We start from the raw sequence: 6,815 nt of genomic DNA on the forward strand, positions 1-6,815 counted from the left end.
CTTGTTGAGATTGGGAGGGAAGGTGCGTGAAACCAAGTAGTTTGCTATTGGGGCATACCAAGGAACTACTTCCGAGATTGCGTGTAAACCATCTAGAGGAAAGGAGTCATTGATAGGAGTGGTGTCGCCTTTTGTGTGTTCGAGGCGACTTAGATGGTCCGCCACTAAGTTTTGGGAACCACTCCTATCCTTGATCTCCAAGTCAAATTCTTGTAACAAAAGCACCCAACGAATTAATCTCGGTTTTGATTCCTTTTTGGCTAACAAATACTTTAGTGTCGCGTGATCCGAGTACACTACTACCTTGAAACTAAGAAGATAGGCTCGGAACTTGTCCAAAGCAAAAACAATAGCTAGGAGTTCCTTTTCGGTAGTAGTGTAGTTGGATTGGGCTCCGTCTAGTGTTTTGGAAGCATAAGCTATGACATAGGAAATCTTACCCTCGCGTTGTGCTAACGCGGCTCCTATCGCATAATTCGAGGCATCGCACATGATTTCAAATGGTTGAGTCCAATTCGGTCCTCGCACAATAGGAGCTTGTGTCAATGCTACTTTAAGTTTGTCATATGCTTCCATACATTCCTTGCTCAGTTCAAATTCAGTGTCCTTTTGTAGTAGTCGAGAGAGAGGTAAGGCCACCTTGCTAAAGTCTTTGATGAATCTCCGGTAGAATCCTGCATGTCCAAGAAAAGAGCGGACTTCTCTCTCGGAGGAGGGGTAAGGTAAACTAGATATGACATTTATTTTTGCCGGATCTACGGAGATGCCTTCTTTTGAGACTATGTACCCCAAACCAATGCCTTGTTTGACCATGAAATGACATTTTTCAAAATTTAAGACAAGGTTTGTTTTGGTGCATCTCTCTAAGACTTTTTCAAGGTTACCTAAGCAATGATCAAATGAATCACCGTACACACTAAAGTCGTCCATGAAAATTTCCATACATTGTTCTACAAAGTCCGCAAAGAAGCTCATCATGCATCTTTGAAACGTTGCCGGTGCGTTGCATAGGCCAAATGGCATACGCTTGTAAGCATACATTCCAAAGGGGCAAGTGAATGTGGTTTTTTCTTGGTCCTCTAGAGCGATGTGTATTTGGAAGTATCCGGAGTAACCATCAAGAAAGCAATAATATGATTTACCGGCTAGTCGATCAAGCATTTGATCAATGAACGGTAGTGGGAAGTGATCTTTTCTTGTGGCCGCATTCAACCTTCGATAGTCTATGCATACTCTCCAAGAATTTTGCACTCTTGTTGCTATGAGTTCACCGCTTTCTATTTTGATTGTGGTCACCCCGGATTTCTTTGGCACCACTTGGACTGGGCTCACCCACTCGCTATCCGAGATAGAATAGATGATGTCCGCTTCAAGTAGCCGAGTGATGAGCGGATAATTTGTACGCTTTTTGGCATTGTTTTTAGTATGTTTTTGGTAGTTTTAGTTGAGTTCTTAGTATATTTTTATTAGTTTTTAGTTAAAATTCACTTTTCTGGACTTTACTATGAGTTTGTGTGTTTTTCTGTGATTTCAGGTATTTTCTGGCTGAAATTGAGGGATCTGAGCAAAAATCTGATTCAGAGACCAAAAAGGACTGCAGATGCTGTTGGATTCTGACCTCCCTGCACTCGAAGTGGATTTTCTGGAGCTACAGAAGCCCAATTGGCGCGCTCTCAACGGCTTTGGAAAGTAGACATCCTGGGCTTTCCAGCAATATATGATAGTCCATACTTTGCCCAAGATTTGATGGCCCAAACTGGCGTTCAAAGTCACCCTCAGAAATTCCAGCATTAAACGCCGGAACTGGCACCTAATTGGGAGTTAAACGCCCAAACTGGCATAAAAGCTGGCGTTTAACTCCAAGAAGAGTCTCTACACGAAAATGCTTCATTGCTCAGCCCAAGCACACACCAAGTGGGCCCGGAAGTGGATTTTTATGTCATTTACTCATCTCTGTACACCATAGGCTACTAGTTCTCTATATATAGGACCTTTTACTATTGTATTTTTCATCTTTGGACATCTAGTTCTTAGATCATTGGGAGGCTGGCCATTCGGCCATGCCTAGACCTTATGCTTATGTATTTTCAACGGTGGAGCCTCTACACACCATAGATTAAGGTGTGGAGCTCTGCTGTACCTCGAGTATTAATGCAATTACTATTGTTCTTCTATTCAATTCCGCTTGTTCTTTATCCAAGATATCACTTGTTCTTCAACTTGATGAAGGTGATGATTGACACTCATCACCATTCTCACCCATGAACAAGGTGACTGACAACCATTCTTGTTCTACAAGCATACGAGGCTCTAGTGAATATCTCTTGGATTCTTTAACCGAATCTTCGTGGTATAGGCGAGAACTGATGGCGGCATTCAAGAGAATCCGGAAGGTCTAACCTTGTCTGTGGTATTCTGAGTAGGATTCAATGATTGAATGACTGTGACGTGCTTCAAACTCCTGAGGGCGGGGCGTTAGTGACAGACGCAAAGAATCACTGGATTCTATTCCGGCCTGATTGAGAACCGACAGATGGATAGCCGATGCTGTGACAGAGCATCAAGAACGTATTTCCAATGAGAGGATGGGAGGTAGCCATTGACAACGGTGAAACCCTTGCATAAGCTTGCCATGGAAAGGAGTAAGAAGGATTGGATGAAGACAGTAGGAAAGCAGAGAGACGGAAGGGAAGGCATCTTCATGCGCTTATCTGAAGTTCCTACCAATGAATTACATAAGTATCTCTATCTTTATCTTTTATGTTATTTTCGTTTATTACCTATACCCATTTGAGTCTGCCTGACTGAGATTTACAAGGTGACCATAGCTTGCTTCATACCAACAATCTCCGTGGGATCGACCCTTACTCGCGTAAGGTATTACTTGGACGACCCAGTGCACTTGCTGGTTAGTTGTGTGAAGTTGTAGTGATCACAATTTCGGGCACCAAGTTTTTGGCGCCGTTGCCGGGGATTGTTTGTGTATGGACAACTGACGGTTCATCTTGTTGCTTAGATTAGGTATTTTTTTTTCTTCAGAGTTCTTAAGAATGAATTCTAGTGTTTCAAGGTGATGTTCTTATCATCACCAAAGCTGATTGATCATCATCAATTTAGCTCTTGAATGCAATGTCCTGCTGAAGCTTAGCTAGCTATGTCTAATTCCTTTAGACTAAAGCTTTAGACTAACATTGCATGATTCCTGGAATTCTCATTAAGAATTTTGATACCTTTATTTTCTTCTTTCACCTAATTTTCGAAAAAAAAAAATTTACAAAATCATAAAAACCAAAATATTTCTTGTTTAAGTCTAGTGTCTCATTTTAAGTTTGGTGTCAATTGCATGTTTCTGTCCTTCTTGCATCTTTCGAATTTATGCATGTGTCTTCACTAATCTTCAAGTTGTTCTTGATGATTTCCTTGTTTTGATCTTTGAATTCTATTGACTTGAGTGTTTTGTTGTTTCTCATATGCATTCTCATCTTGTTAGTGTCAGTAGTATACAAACTGCTAAGTTTGGTGTCTTGCATGCATTGTTATTTAGTTGCATTTTGATTGTTCCTCATTATTAAAAATCCAAAAATATTTTTAATTTGTGTCTTTTCAAGTCAATAATACAGAGAATTGAAGATTCAGAACATACTGCAGAGGAATCACACAGAAAAAGCTGGGCATTCAAAAATGCCCAGTGAAGAAGACAGACTGGCGTTTAAACGCCAGCCAGGGTGCCTGGCTGGGCGTTTAACGCCCAAAAGGGTAGTAGTTTGGGCGTTAAACGCCAGAATGTGCACATTCTGGGCGTTTAACGCCAGGATGGTGCTAGGGGGAAGATTTTGTTTTTCAAATCAAATTTTTTTTAAGTTTTCAAAGTTTTTCAAAATCAAATCTTTTTCAAATCATATCTTTTCAATCAAATGTTTTCAAAATCAATTTCTTTTCCTTTTTCAAAGATACTTACTAACAATTAATGATTTGATTGAACATTTTTTGCCTTTTCTGTTGAGGAAGGTTTTATGTTTGAATCATATCTTTTCTTGTTAGGCAAGTCATTAATTTTTAAAATCATATCTTTTCAAATTGTTTTCAAATCATATCTTTTAAAATTGTTTTCAAATCATATTTTCTCAATCACATTTTTTTAAACCAATCATATCTTCTTAACCACATCTTTTTCAAAATAGTTTTCAATCAAATCTTTTTGATTTCTAATTTAAAAATCTTTTTCAAAAATCACTTGATTTCTTTTCCACTATTATTTTCGAAAATCAATTAAGTGTTTTTCAAAATGTTTTCAAAATCTTTTACTTAATTTTCGAAAATTACTTCCCTTCTTCTCACATCCTTCTATTTATGGACTAACACTATTCCTTAATGCAAAATTCGAACTCCATCTTCTTTGATAAGTTCGAATTTTCTACTTCTGTCTTCTACTCTTCTTTTCTTCTGACACCTAAAGGAATCTCTATACTGTGACATAGAGGATTCCACATTTTCTTGTTCTCTTCTCTTTCTTATGAGCAGGAGCAAAGACAAAGGTATTCTTGTTGAGGCAGATCCTGAACCTGAAAGGACCTTGAAGAGAAAGCTAAGAGAAGCCAAAGCACAACTCTCTTTAAAGGACCTAACCGAATTCTCCAAAGAAGAAGAACACATGGCAGCCGAAAACAACAATGGCAACAATGCAAGGAAGGTGCTGGGTGACTTTACTGCACCTACTCCCAATTTCTATGGGAGAAGCATCTCTATCCCTGCCATTGGAGCAAACAACTTTGAGCTTAAGCCTCAATTAGTTTCTCTAATGCAACAGAATTGTAAGTTCCATGGACTTCCAATGGAAGATCCTCATCAGTTTTTAGCTGAGTTCTTGCAAATCTGTGACACAGTCAAGACTAATGGGGTTGACCCTGAGGTCTATAGACTGATGCTATTCCCTTTTGCTGTAAGAGACAGAGCTAGAATATGGTTGGACTCACAACCTAAAGAAAGCCTGGATTCTTGGGAAAAGCTAGTCAATGCCTTCTTGGCAAAGTTCTTTCCACCTCAAAAATTGAGTAAGCTTAGAGTGGAGGTCCAAACCTTCAGACAGAAGGATGGAGAATCCCTCTATGAAGCTTGGGAAAGATACAAACAATAAATCAGAAAATGTCCCTCAGACATGCTTTCTGAATGGAACATCATAGGTATTTTCTATGATGGTCTCTCTGAACTATCCAAGATGTCTTTGGATAGCTCTGCTGGAGGATCTCTTCATTTGAAGAAGACGCCTACAGAAGCTCAAGAGCTAATTGAAATGGTTGCAAATAACCAATTCATGTACACTTCTGAAAGAAATCCTGTGAACAATGGGACTAGTCAGAAGAAAGGAGCTCTTGAGATTGATGCTCTGAATGCCATACTGGCTCAGAACAAGATATTGACTCAACAAGTCAATTTAATTTCTCAAAGTCTGTCTGGAATGCAAAATGCACCTGGCAGTACTAAGGAAGCTTCATCTGAGGAAGAAGCTTATGATCCTGAGAACCCTTCAATGGAAGAGGTGAATTACATGGGAGAACCCTATGGAAACACCTATAATTCTTCATGGAGAAATCACCCAAATTTCTCATGGAAGAATCAAGAGAGACCTCAACAAGGTTTCAATAATAATAATGGTGGAAGAAACAGGTTTAGCAATAACAAGCCTTTTCCATCTTCTTCTCAGCAACAGACAGAGAGTTCTAAGCAGAATACCTCTGACTTAGCAACAATGGTCTCTGATCTAATCAAAACCACTCAAAGTTTCATAACTGAAACAAGGTCTTCCATTAGGAATTTGGAAGCACAAGTGGGGCAGCTGAGCAAGAAAGTTACTGAACTCCCTCCTAGTACTCTCCCAAGTAATACAGAAGAAAATCCAAAAGGAGAATGCAAAGCCATAACCATGGCCGAATTTGGAGAGGAAAGAGAGGAGGTGGACGCCACTGAGGAAGACCTCAATGGGCGTGCACCAACCTCTTCTGAGTTCCCCAATGAGGAACCATGGGAATCTGAGGCTCAAAATGAGACCATAGAGATTCCATTGGACTTACTTCTGCCTTTCATGAGCTCTGATGAGTATTCTTCCTCTGAAGAGGATGAGTATGTCACTGAAGAGCAAGTTGCTAAATATCTTGGAGCAATCATGAAGCTAAATGACAAGTTATTTGGAAATGAGACTTGGGAGAATGAACCTCCTTTGCTCACCAAAGAACTGGATGACTTGTCTAGGCAGAAATTACCTCAAAAGAGACAAGATCCTGGGAAGTTTTCCATACCTTGTACCATAGGCACCATGACCTTCAAGAAGGCTCTGTGTGACTTAGGGTCAAGTGTAAACCTCATGCCTCTCTCTGTAATGGAGAAGCTAAGGATCTTTGAGGTGCAAGCTGCAAGAATCTCACTAGAGATGGCAGACAACTCAAGAAAACAAGCTCATGGACTTGTAGAGAATGTTCTGGTAAAAGTTGAAGACCATTACATCCCTACTGATTTCATAGTCCTAGAGACTGGGAAGTGCATGGATGAATCCATCATCCTTGGCAGACCCTTCCTAGCCACAGCAAGGGCTGTGATTGATGTTGATAGAGGAGAGTTAATCATTCAAGTGAATGAAGAATCCTTTGGGTTTAAGGCTCAAGGATATCCCTCTGTCACCATGGAGAGGAAGCTTGAAGAGCTTCTCTCAAATCAGAGTCAAACAGAGCCCCCACAGTCAAACTCTAAGTTTGGTGTTGGGAGGCCACAACCAAACTCTAAGTTTGGTGTTGAACCCCCACATTCAAACTCTAAGTTTGGTG

At 40.0% G+C, this 6,815-nt stretch overlaps 1 non-coding gene across 1 annotated transcript; it reads right to left on the reverse strand.

Moving 5' to 3' along the window:
• Nucleotides 1-5,053: 5,053 nt before the first annotated feature.
• Nucleotides 5,054-5,161, reverse strand: LOC130964733 (small nucleolar RNA R71). The gene has a single exon (XR_009080809.1). It is a non-coding gene; the product is annotated as a small nucleolar RNA R71 (small nucleolar RNA).
• Between the last annotated feature and the right edge of the window lie 1,654 nt (nt 5,162-6,815).

The sequence above is a fragment of the Arachis stenosperma genome, chromosome 2 (assembly GCF_014773155.1).
Source record: "Arachis stenosperma cultivar V10309 chromosome 2, arast.V10309.gnm1.PFL2, whole genome shotgun sequence".
In the NCBI taxonomy this organism is placed as follows: domain Eukaryota; kingdom Viridiplantae; phylum Streptophyta; class Magnoliopsida; order Fabales; family Fabaceae; genus Arachis; species Arachis stenosperma.